At 56.6% G+C, this 12,089-nt stretch overlaps 1 long non-coding RNA gene across 2 annotated transcripts; it reads left to right on the top strand.

The window, feature by feature from the left end:
* Window positions 1-4,364: 4,364 nt before the first annotated feature.
* On the top strand, window positions 4,365-11,041 carry LOC116581190. 2 transcript variants are annotated; one of them, XR_004281941.1, is made up of 4 exons: window positions 4,365-5,316; window positions 5,778-6,011; window positions 8,828-9,111; window positions 10,303-11,041. It is a non-coding gene; the product is annotated as an uncharacterized LOC116581190 (long non-coding RNA). The 2 variants fall into 2 exon arrangements; XR_004281939.1 differs by having other exon boundaries at window positions 4,365-6,011.
* The last annotated feature ends 1,048 nt before the right edge of the window (window positions 11,042-12,089 follow it).

Below are 12,089 nucleotides of genomic sequence, written 5' to 3'. Positions count from 1 at the left end.
GCAAGGTCACGCAGAGTAAGACAGTGGGGCCTGGCCTCACCCCGAACCTGCGGGGGTGCGGTGGGGGGTTGGGAGCTGCTCTGAGAGCCAAGGACAGCTGCCAACCTCCTGGTAGCTCTCACACACCGTTCCTCCTGACATTCACGTTATCAGAGTATTTAGGGTGAAGTTACTGTGGCCTGCAATTTACTTAAAATGCCTTAAAAAAACACACCGATGTATGGACGGATAGAGGAAAAGGTTAGGCAGATAGATACATGATAAGTCATAATAAAAAGTTAGTGGTGGGGGGCATCTGGGGGGCTCAGTGGGTTAGGCATCTGACTTGGGCTCAGGTCATGATCTCAGGGTCCTGCGATGGAGCCCTGCTTCAGGCTCCCTGTTCAGCAGGAAGCCTGCTTCCCCCCCTCTGTCTCTCCCCACTGCTCGTGCTCTCTCTCTCAAGTAAACACATAAAATCTCTTGAAAAAAAAATATATATATATGTAGAACCTAGGAAGAGGTATCGATTTTGCTGTATGTTTGAAGTTTTTCAAATTAAAGTGCTGCGAAAAATTAAATTAAAATGAATTTTAAAAACCCCGCTGATTACAGACAAATCTCTCATCTCACAACTCAGCAGTATTTCGTTGTCCCCCCCTGCCTTTTTCCGTGCCTCCGTTGTCTTACAGAATCGAGATCATTCCAGCTACATAACTTCCTTCCTGCTTCTCATCACATACCCACCACGGTCAGGAGTTTGCATTACTGGTGGGTCAGACGCTTACCCAGACTTATCTCATTTAATCCTGTGTCATTGTGACGCAGCTCCTGTGTCAATGAACCGCGTCCACAAGCATCTTTTGCAACGGCGACAGGGGATTCTGTCACACAGAATTAGCTCCCTGTTCTTGGAAATTAGCTCCCTGTTCTTGGAAGTTTAGGCTGCGTTCCCTTTTTTTAGCGTTATCCGTACAATTTCTGGAACGCCCGCGGGCTGAAGTCTCGTTGCTCATCTGTCCTCCCCACTCCCTCGGGATGGCTTTGGAGCCTGAGCAACTCTCTGGCTCTAGCTCCCCTTAATGGCATTTTTAAAATAAGATATTTATTTATTTATTTGACAGACAGAGATCACACATAGGCAGAGAGACAGGCAGAGAGAGAGAGAAGAGGAAGCAGGCTCCCCACTGAGCAGAGAGTCCGATGTGGGACTCGATCCCAGGACCCTGAGATCATCACCTGAGCCAAAGGCAGAGGCTTAACCCACTGAGCCACCCAGGCGCTCCTCCCTTTACGGCATTTTGATGTCCTTTCTGGGCTACGTCTTGCGGCCCCTTTGGGGCTGGAGGCCTTGCTCCCAGGTGGGGCCCTGGAGCCCAAGGCGGGTGGGGCTCCACCCAGGTGCCCACACGGGTCAGCGCCCTGCGAGAGCTGAGAACACCTCCAGGTGCTCTCCATCCCCTGGACAGGGGCCTGTTGTGGGAATGGGGGTCAGGGGTCTGGAGGCCCCTGGAAGCCTGAGCTTAGAGGACATGCTCTGGAATCGGGGCTGGGAGTACTTCTAGGAAGAAGGTATTCATTAGCAAAGAGCCCTAGAAGCGAGGAGGCATCTTTCCAATATGTTTTCCATTTCTGTCTGGCGTATCAGCACTTTCCAGTATTTAGAAGCTGTTTCTGGGGTCGCCTGGGTGGCTCAGTGGGTTAAAGCCTCTGCCTTCAGCTCAGGTCATCATCCCAGGGTCCTGGGATCGAGTCCCACATCAGGCTCTCTGCTCAGCGGGGAGCCTGCTTCCTCTTCTCTCTCTGCCTGCTTCTCTGCTTACTTGTGATCTGTCAAATAAATAAATAAATAAATCTTTAAAAAAAAAAAAAAAAAAAAAAAAAGGAAGAAGAAGCTGTTTCTGTCTTCTCTAGCTTAGTGTTACACCTGGAGTTTAAACTTGGGCCGCTGCTCGAGGCTGGGCCCAGACTGGAGGGTAGGGAGCCTCAGGAGCAGCTCTTCCTTCTGCTCTGCCTTTTCTGGGAGGTGTGAGGTCCAGGAGAGCAAGGCGTCTGGGCTGGCTGACCCTGGGCACATCTGTTCTCTCCCCTGTTAGCCTCAGTTTCCCCATCAGTAAAGCAAAGGCCGCGCTTTCTCTTCCTGTGGACAGCTCGACAGGAGGCACACACGGGCGTGAGGCACGGGGCCAGAGCCCCAGCAGGCCCTCGGGTCGCGCGTGGGGTTGGCCGCCTTCTCTCGCCGCCCCCTTAGGGAGGTCGCCTTGACTCGCAGACTTGGCTCCGTTCCATCTCACTCGGCTCTCCTCCCTGGAGCCCGAGTGGAATGTTTTCTCTTCTCTCCTCCTCCTCTTCCTGTGCACTGTCTGTGGGACTCCTCTGGTGTCCCGGGTTCCCCGGGGGAGGCCGGAGCCCTCTCTCAGCCCGGCCCCTGCCCCGTAGCCCACCAGCCTGTTTCCAATTTGGACGCCATGGCTCTTTGCCCCTTCAGATCACAGCCGCCTCTTTGATGGAACTAATGATGATCTAGGACTCTGGGGCCCCGGACCTCCCCACACTGAGATAAATCCTGCTTCTTTGCAGACAGGGGGCCTCCAGCCCCGCAGCTGACGCCCCTCCTCCAGGCTGGACTAGGAGGGGAGGTGGCTCTGGGAGCCCCCCTCCTGGAGGGCTGTGAGGGCCTCCGCTGGACCCAGGGAGACAGGAAGAGGGGGGTTTCTCCAAGGCTCGAAGAGGGGGTCCCACCACTTGGGGGGGGCGGGTCTGTGAAAGAGGCAAGTGCAACGCCCCCCATGCTGCCCCCCTCAGCTACCCTGGGATTCGCTGGGATTGACCGGTCACCCTTGAGCACATTGTGCCTCTGAGCCCGTCCACCGGGTAGGGGACGTGCTGGGCACCACGTTTGCAGAGGCTGGAGAGGGCTTGTGGAAGAGCCAGCAGTGAGGGGAATGGAAAGGCAGAACCCTCGGATTTCTGGCCTTAAAGCCAGCACCCCTTTCTTCTCAGCACCCCAATGCTGCCTCTCCACCTTCTTTCATTCTTCCTCCTGCCCCTCCCGCTGCTGGCTGCCAGGATTCCACCCCAAATGTATCAATGTAAAAACAGAGTTCATTCAGGTTTAACCAAAGAATGTCGGGCTTTCCCCCAGCAAAGGGCCCCATCAAACCACTGTACTTGAACATCAGAAACACGTGCGGCCCTCAAATAGGGAAGCAAGAGCTCACCTGGCTCCTCCCTTGGGGGTTGAACTCCCAAAGGGACACCTGGCTTTGCCTCTCAGCCATCTGCTTGGGTGGCTTCCGAGTCCCCCAACAGTCTGGGGCTCTGCCTGTCTACCCTGACCCGCGTGACCCGATTTTCTGAGCCCTATCGCTTCTTAGAAGAGACCTCCACCCAGACTGGTGGTGACCGAAGGTTAAGGGAGGACAGTGTGGAACCTCTACCTCGGGCCCTTGTTGGGGGGGAAGGGGTGCCAAGCCCACCTTGTCCGGCTCTGCCACTCTGAGCAGCTTTGGCCCCGAATCCCGCCCTGGAAACCCTCTCATCTTTCCAGGGAAGGGATGTGTGGTCCCAGTCTCCTCTGGACTGGGAAACCTGGAGGCAGGCGCTGTTACTGCTTGTCCTGGAGACCAGGGCTTTCTCAGGGCCTGGGCATACAGCAGGTGCCCAATAAATGTTTGCAGTATGGTGCTCATCGCCCAGCATACCCTCTCTGTTCAGTCATCCATCAGACAGCCAGGACCCCTGGAGAGTGGGCTTTGGGGAGGTGGCCTGGTGTTGGTGTAGGAGTGGGGGGAAGCCTCGTGGGGTTATGGTGGCGGCTGGGGGCTTCTTCCCTGCCAGGCCAGGCTAACCTAGACACCTTGACCTTGGCTTTGCACAAAGTACCTGGGCTGTGCCTTCTCACCCTCCTGGGCGCCGGCCGGGCTCCGGGAGGAGGAGGCGTCTGCAGTCTGTGCCCATCACCTGAACTGCACCGGGCGGGGTGGATAACAATTATTGGGAGAGGTTTGGGGGAAAAAAAAAAAATCATTATCAAATAACTACAGCTTGAGAAAGTTGGCGGGCGGGACGGAAAACGCGGCCTGGATCGCGCCGGGGCGGCCGCCGCCGCTCGCAGGCGCCCAGCGGTAGCCAAAAATGGAAGGAAGCACATCTGCAACGCATTTACGTGCTGTTCACCTTTGAGACCGCGCGGCTGGATGGAGGCGGTGAGTTCACGCGAAAGGAAAAACTCTTTAAGAGGGCTTTCCTTCGGGGACCTGCGGGGCGCGGGGCGGCCGCGGGGCTCGGCGGCGGGGAAGGGCGCCCCCTGCCTGGCGCGGGCGGATAGGGGACAAGCGCGGGGCGGGGACCCGAGAGGAGGGGCACCCTCTCCGAGTCTCAGTTTCCCAGTCTGGACAGCGAGGGGCCGGGATTTTCTGGGCTTTTCCTGGGGGTGGGGGACATTCCAAGAGTCTTTGCTTGTCATTGGTCGTTCTCTGCGCGTCCCTGATGGTGGGAGAGGGACCAGCCCTTGGGTGGGGAACAGGAGGAGCCCTCATGATGTCCTGCGGGTTCCTGGGCTGCTGTCATTGCATTCCCAGCCCTGTCTCTACATTCCAGAGCCAATGACGTCTTCTGGGTGAGCGTTTGTCTCCTGAGCTGGGCCAGATCCACCTTCCTGAGCAGTCTCAGCTTGGCTGGGGCAGGGGAGTGAAAGGGGCCTTTGCTCCTCAGGGTTAGGGGTGAGCTCACCCACTGCAACCTTCTCCTTCCCAGCCATTCTAACCTCTGGGGTCTTCAACACACCCCTCCCTCCCCAAACAGGCCCCAAACATTCCTATCCCCCGTGGAGCCCCTTTTGTCCTGATACCCACCACCTGTCCACCTTTCCCCTGGGATTTCCTTCCCCAATGGTCCAGCCCTCTGCCTCCCCCTGCCCCTGGCGCTTTGAGCTCCCCCCCCCCCACCAAGCTTCCCCACCCTCACATCCCAGGATTCCCGCCTGACTCCAGGGTAAAAGCACATTGTAGGCTGACTCAGGCTTCCAGAAGAGTCCCTGAGTTTCTCAATGTTCAAAGGGAGGCAGACTGAGGGGAAGCGCAGGGACTCTCTTCCCTGGGGACCCCCTACACACACACACACACACACACACACACACACACACGACCTCACTTTGCCCAGGAGAGACACAGCTGGTGCAATCTCAAGGGCCAGGATTTCTGCCCATGTCATTATGTCCCCGTGCCCATGAGGAGACAGAAAGCACTGGGAAAATATTGTTAGATGGAGCCAGAAGCTCAGACAGACCCTCTGCACGGATCACGGTCAAGTGTGCACTTAAACACGGTAAAGATGGTAAGTGCTGTGTTGTGTGTGTTTTACCACAATTAGAAAACAATTTTAAAAAGAAACAGAGCAGGGATTGAACTCAGGCCATTTGGTCCAAGAGTCTGCACTCTTATCTCTGTCCTAGACTACATACCTAGGAGCAGCTCGATAGATATTTGTTGAAGGAATGAATGGGGAATGGATAACTTCAGAGGCTTGCACACATGTCAGTTTCCCTTTGGTGTTTCCATGTAACCCACAGCCCTGGACACATGCGGTCCCCATGTGTGTCTTCACCGTGGTGGTCTGTGATCGCCAATCTCCCTGCCCTTGCTGCTGTCTCCTTCTTGCCCTGGTTTCCCAGCCCTCCTTTGAGCAGCTTTGGGGCAGTGCTACCCAGCCTGTATGGGGAGGGGAGGCAGCCAGGCGCCAGGGACGGCCATGAAGACGGCCAGCTGGGGTTCTCACGATTTCTCCTTCCTCCTCAGGTGTTGCTTTTTTCCGGTACACTTGACCTTTAACGTGACCATGACCAGAGGCAGTGTCTGAGAGATGGCTCGGCCCTCTTCAGCGCCAACTTCCTTCCTAGATCACCTAGGCTGGGTGGGATTCCATTTAGACCATTTGCCTGTGTTTTGTGGCATCTCCACTATAAGTCAGGGATCCAAGGCTCTGGTTCTCTGAGCCTCACCTGGCTGTAGGAGTCGGTTTCTGGATAATAGGTAAGAGAGTTTCTTTTGCCATCACTGGTCAGAGTTTGGTCAGTCCAGCCTCAGGCCCTCTGTGCCTGGCTGCTGTAGGATCATTTCTCCTGATTGAATCCAAGCGAGCTCTCCCTCTCTGTTCACTCTGTGCCTCTGTTCCTTAAGTGGCCCAGACATGGCACAGGTTGAGAGGAACCGACAGAGAGGTTCAGGATTAGTCAGATGGGGTCAGCCTTGAACTTGGACCCTGGGTACAGCTGAGGTTGGGGCTTTGGGGCCTGGCAGGGTGGGGATGAGCAGGTATGGACAGGGTCCTACACAGCCAAGCGTTCTGGGCAGGTTGACAAGGGCAAGGTGGGGCCCAGGGTGGTGTGGGGCCCAAGGCCCGGGGCTGGGCTATACCTTCGCGGTTCCCTAGGAGGATGCGAGATTCTCTTTAGAACAGGACCACCAGGTCAGACAGAGCTCACACCACGGGGCATCAAGACCTCTTTGCTGGAAGATTGCTGGAAGTGAAAAAATGGCAAAGGGCGGGGCGCCTGGGTGGCTCAGTGGGTTAAAGCTTCTGCCTTCGGCTCAGGTCATGATCCCAGGGTTCTGGGATCGAGCCCCGCATTGGGCTCTCTGCTCAGCGGGGAGCCTGCTTCCTCCTCTCTCTCTCTCTGCCTGCCTCTCTGCCTGCTTGTGATCTCTGTCAAATAAATAAATAAAATCTTAAAAAACAAAAAAAAAAGAATGGCGAAGGGTCAGTTTCCGTCACGGATTCTCTTACTTTGCATTTTTCATGAAGAACCCAGAGCTCCCAATTCAGGGGCCAAAGCAAACTTCTCAGCCCAGCAGACCCAACTACGTCTTGGTTACCCTTCTAGGGGGTTATCTGCAACCCCCCAGCCTCTTCCCCACAGCTGGAGGGAGCTTGGGGCGAACTGAATCACTTCCACCTGCCCCAACTGTCCCTGTCTGGAAGACGGAGCCTGACTCTGGCAGGACAGCTGGACACACCTTTGACATTGACTGTATGGGGACTGTTTATCCCATCCAGTCTGGACCCAGGGCCCACCTGGGCTTGCTTTTCCCCCTCCTCATTCTCCGCAAGAGGCTGGTTCTGCCACCAACTGTCACCAAATGGTAAACAGCCCAGCACAGCCCCCCCTAAGAGGCTTAAGATAAGAGACACCCCTACGGGGAAGGAAGAAAAAAACCTAACAGGAAGCCAAGTGGGTAAACCGTTACTGGCAATGCTGTGAGGGTTGTGTCTCTCTGTCTCTGGGCGAGAGACTCTCTGCCTTTGGCTCCCAGGCTGGGGTGGTGGGGAGTCACAGAGGAGAGAACTCTGTGCACCTGGGCAAGGGCTGGGGGTACCAGGGAGTGGAGTCACTGAGTCAAGCTGATTCCTCTTGTGAGCCTCTGGCTTCTGCCAAGGTTCCTCTGCAGAGTCACTTCTGAGAGCCTGGAGGCACAGGGACCAGGAGCAGAGACCCTGAGGGCAGGCAAGCCCACCTTGACCTTGCTGAACGTCCTTGGGAAATCACTTGGCCCTCTTGAGTGCCCTTCTTGAGACCTTCTGGATGTACCCCCGAACCACGTCCTGGGGATGCTGAGGGAAGTGGCTGACATGATTAATGCAGGTGACGTGCCTGTGCCCCACCCCCAGTGCCCGCCACACCGTGAGTGCCCGAGGAAAGGTCCCTGCTCTTCTCGCCAGCCGTGGCTGACTGATTGGGAGAGAGGCCGCTGGGGACAACCTGGCTGGTGCCTTTTGCTGTCTGGAACCTGGGGAGAGAATACTCCCTCAATCATCAAGAGCAGGGTTAGGTCTCCTAAAGAACTCCCCCTACCTCTACCCTGAGCATCTCCTCACAGAGACAGAGACAGAGAGATCTCAATCCTAGCTTGAGAAATACGAATCAAGCACTTTTTTTTTTTTTAAAGATTTTATTTATTTGAGAGAGAGGGAGCACAAGCAAGGGGGAGGGGCAGAGGAGAGAGAGAAATAGGCCTCCCGATGATCAGGGAGCCTGATGAGGGGCTCGATCCTAGGACCCTGGGATCATGACCTGAGCGGGGGGGGGGGGGGGGGGAGATGCTTAACCGACGGAGCCACCCAGGCGCCCCTGAATCAAGCACTTTTAATTCAATGCACCCAGTATGTTGATTAAACACCCAGTATGCACGGCCGGAAGCTTGAAAGATGGAGGAGTTGCCTAGACACTGCGTGTCCTCAACTCCTCACCGTCTAGTGCGGGGACTGGAAACTGCCGGCTGTCTGGGGTCATGGACAGCGGAGGAAGGCTGAGCATTCAGTAGGAGGGAAGGTGACAGAGAGGAGGGTCCCCGGGGCCAGGACCTGGTCACCGAGTTCCATACCTGTCCCTGACAGCAAGTTGGCCTCCCCTGGAGGTGGAGGTGGCCAGTGACTCTGTTCGGCCTGGGCAGCCGTGACAACAGACAGAGGAAGGGGCGTCCAGGCCGCACTCTCTCCCCCACTTCTCTGTCCTTCTGTCCTCTCCAGAGTCGGCCCACGCTGCCTCCATCCCCTCTTCCTGCCCGAGCTTCCTCTGTCCCCCAAACTGCAGGAAGGTGGGGGGTGGGGCCAGCCGGGTCTCCCAATGTGGGGTCCCACCACCTAGGGACCCCGAAGAGCTGCTTCCAAGCAGCTGTAGCAACAACCCACTCGCCCATCTGCCCCCCATTCTGTTCCCTCGCCCTCCGGCCTTCACCGCTGAGCACCAGCCCGGGTACCCGGCTGCCCCCAGCACCCCTGCCTGTGCGTCCCCAGGCGAAGCCCATCTCCCCAGGTCCCCTGCTCAGCTCCGCCCGTTTCTCCTCTCCAGAAACACCGCCACCATCCTCCCCGCTGCTCAGGAGAAATTCCTTTCTTTTTCTCGCCGTTGGGCCCCGATGGAGAATCACATGGTGTGGGCACCCGCGCCCCTCAACTGCACAGCCACCACCCTGGTCTCAGTCGCCACAGCCCAGCATCTGGACACCCGGAGCAGCTACGGCACGGGCTATGCCTTCCACCCTCCCTCTAGGCAACAGCCAGAGCAGCCGAAATGCCCCTCAGGTTGCGTCTCTCCCTGCAGAGAACTCCTTACAGCTTTCAGTGAGATTTAAGGTAAAACCTGAACTCTGTGCCACCGTCCCCAGGGCCTCCATGACCAGTCCTGCGTCTCTGTGGACGGAAGGCTCCATGAGGACAGGAAGGGGACAATTTCTACTCCCTTTGCAATTCATAACGCCTGGGTCGGGGGGAATCTCCGTAAATATTAGTGGTTCGAACTCAAGGACATGCTCACTCGTGTTCTGCCTGCACAGCTGTTCATGCAGGCCCTCCCCTGCACTGTGTCCTGCACTGGTTTGGGGAAACGGGGGGTGGGGGGCGGTGGGAAGCTGGTGTGCCCAGGCCGAGGAATGGTGACACAAAGTACCAAGCCCAGGGCACAGGGCTCCGTCCTCCAGAATCGCCCTTTCACGCCAGGCTGCGGCCATCTGGCCCTCCGTGAGTCAGGCCACTACAGGTTTAGGGTCAGGAATCGGGGAGCGTTCGCTGGGGCTTCCGGGGGGTGGCAGAGAGAATCCCAGCCCTCTGCTGTTGCCTCGAGCTGGACACGTTGCAGAAGTTCTCCGTGCCCTTCTCCTAAGACCCTCCTTTGACTGCCTCGTGCACTGGCTTGCCACCACCGTGGCCGTGATGGAGGGAAAGGAGCCACGGCTCACACAGGGCAGGCGGCTGGTCTAAGGTCACGCAGACGGTCATCGAGCATTTTCTGCACGCCCTCCATGCCTGGTTCTCAGCATTCTATGTCAACTTTCATACGGAAGGCTCACATACTAACCCTGGGAAGTACATAGGGTCATGAAAACGGAAGCCCGTTTTCACACAAGGCTGAACACGGCATCTCCTGCAGTCCCGTTCTCCTGAGAGCTCCGTTGACGTGTCTGTTTTTCACTACAAGCTTCCAGAAGGCGGTGGTGACACCCCTGAGGGCCTTCTCTGAGGCCTGTTCTGTGAATGGAGATGACCCGGGGCCCCAGAGAGAGCACTACACCTGGAGTCACCAAGCCTGAGCTCTAGGGAGGCCCGAGACACTGGCTATATGCCTGGGACACCAGCTTCTGAGCCCCGGCCCTGTCCCTGACCGGTGGGTGGGCGGGAGGGGGGGTCTTAGTCTCTGTGTCCCTGTCCTTAACATGGGAACAGCAGTAACAAGACTCACCCTGCTGAATTGTTGGGTAAGGACAACGAACGTGTCGCTGGGGGTCTGGGGAGGCCAATAAATACATTCTCTTCTCTTCCCATGTTCAGAACGGAGTGGACACGGACTCTTGCTGGAGTTGGACCCTCTCTGAGGGCGGCCGATTGGAAAGGAGCTTGCCCAGAAGGGACAGAGCTGGGCATGATCACTTCCTTCTCCAAACTCTACCAATTCAGGCAGCCCATTCTCCTCCCCGGGGAAGAAGTGGGATGGGGAGCAGGAAGTCAATAGGGGGCACCCCACACCCTCAAAGGAAACTTCGGGGGTGGGGAAGCAATTCCTCCCTGATATTTAGAGAGTGTCCAGCACTCAGTAAATAGGATAATCACAGCTCCTATTTCCAGCTTCTCAGGGGTGCTTTAGGGCACCCATCTGGGTGGGTGATATCGTTCCTCTAAGCCTTCCTATGTGAACATGAACAGCCCTGGGGTTCTGATCCGAGTGGGAGTGAGACGGGTTCCCTAGTACTTGCTCTTTCTTTTTGGCCTCTGCTGTGATCTGAATGTCTGTGTCCCCCCCCTAAACTTGTGTGTCACATCCTAACGCCCGGTTTGTAATGGTGTTGGGAGGTGGGGCCTTAGGGAGGTGATTAGAGCCCTTTGAATGGGACTAGTGTTCTCATAAAAGAGCCCCCAGGGAGCTCCCTTGGCCCTTTCTGTCATCAAGAAGGGGGTTATGAACTAGGAAGAGAGCTCTCACCGGACACCAAATCTGGCGGAGCCTTGACCTTGGCCTTCCCAGCCTCCAGAACTATGAGACATGAGTTTCTGTGGTGTATCAGCCTTTTAGTCTCTGGTGTTTTCGTGGCAGCAGCCGGGAGGGACAAAGACACCTTCCTCTGCAGAGCCCATGGGAGCCACAAACTCAGTTGCATCGGTGGGTGGTAGACAGTCGGTCCGCCCTACACCGTTTTCCTTGTTTCTTCTAATGGACCCAATTCTCCGGCCATCAGGACTGGGCCAAGTGGTAGTCACCGGACACAGATGAGGCCTATCACAATCCTTCCCTGGGGGCTTTACCATCTAGAGTGGGGAGAACAAAACTTCTTCTGTGTTCTGGTGCCGGAGTTTGAAGAAGTGAGCCTGAAACTGCCCGGGGGAGAGAGAGGTCCGCGGTGAAAGCAAACGGGGCTGGCCCGTGGAGGGAGGCAGCGACAGGCCGCAGAGCCAGAGGCGTGCTGGGCCCTGCCCCCGGAGGGCCGAGAGGCCAGCGCCTCCCCTGCCTGGCCTCCACTTAGGTCACTGGAGTCGATCGATAAGTTTTCCATTTTGGGTTAAGCTCATCTCCTATGGGTTCTGTCACTTGCATCCCCAAATCCTACCTGCTGTGGCCTTGGAATGTTCTGGCAGGGAAGCGCCACGAGAATGGGGACTTTGCATTGTTCTCGGCTGTCACTTCAGTGTCTATGCGGAGCTGATGGGAGGTGCTCAAATAAACATCAGCTGGGGGGCCCTTCCCATCGTCCGGTGGCCGCATCAGGTCAAGATCACGGGTCCTGAATGAGGCCGCCTGCCTCATTCAGGAGGCATCCCACCTCCCCTCTGCTCCCCACTTTCTTCTTTCCTTCTGTGGCCTGGCCCTGAGCTAGCGTTCTGGCATGCAAAAATTAGGCCCAGCCCAAAGGCCTTGCCTTCCCCGAGCTCGGATTCTGGGTGGGCCAGTGGGATGGAATTCAAATGCCCACACGAGAAGATTGTAAATGTACCTTTGAGGCACAGACCAAACATGTTGGGGCTTGGAGACAGAGAATTTAAGGTGAGCTTCTAGACAAGTCTCTTCTGCTCTCTGGGCCCAAATCCCTGCCTCGAGGACTCGGGTTTATAGTGAAAAGGGACAG

Source organism: Mustela erminea, chromosome 20 (assembly GCF_009829155.1).
Source record: "Mustela erminea isolate mMusErm1 chromosome 20, mMusErm1.Pri, whole genome shotgun sequence".
Taxonomy (NCBI): Eukaryota; Metazoa; Chordata; class Mammalia; order Carnivora; family Mustelidae; genus Mustela; species Mustela erminea.
This window is presented reverse-complemented; position numbering and strand designations above follow the sequence as displayed.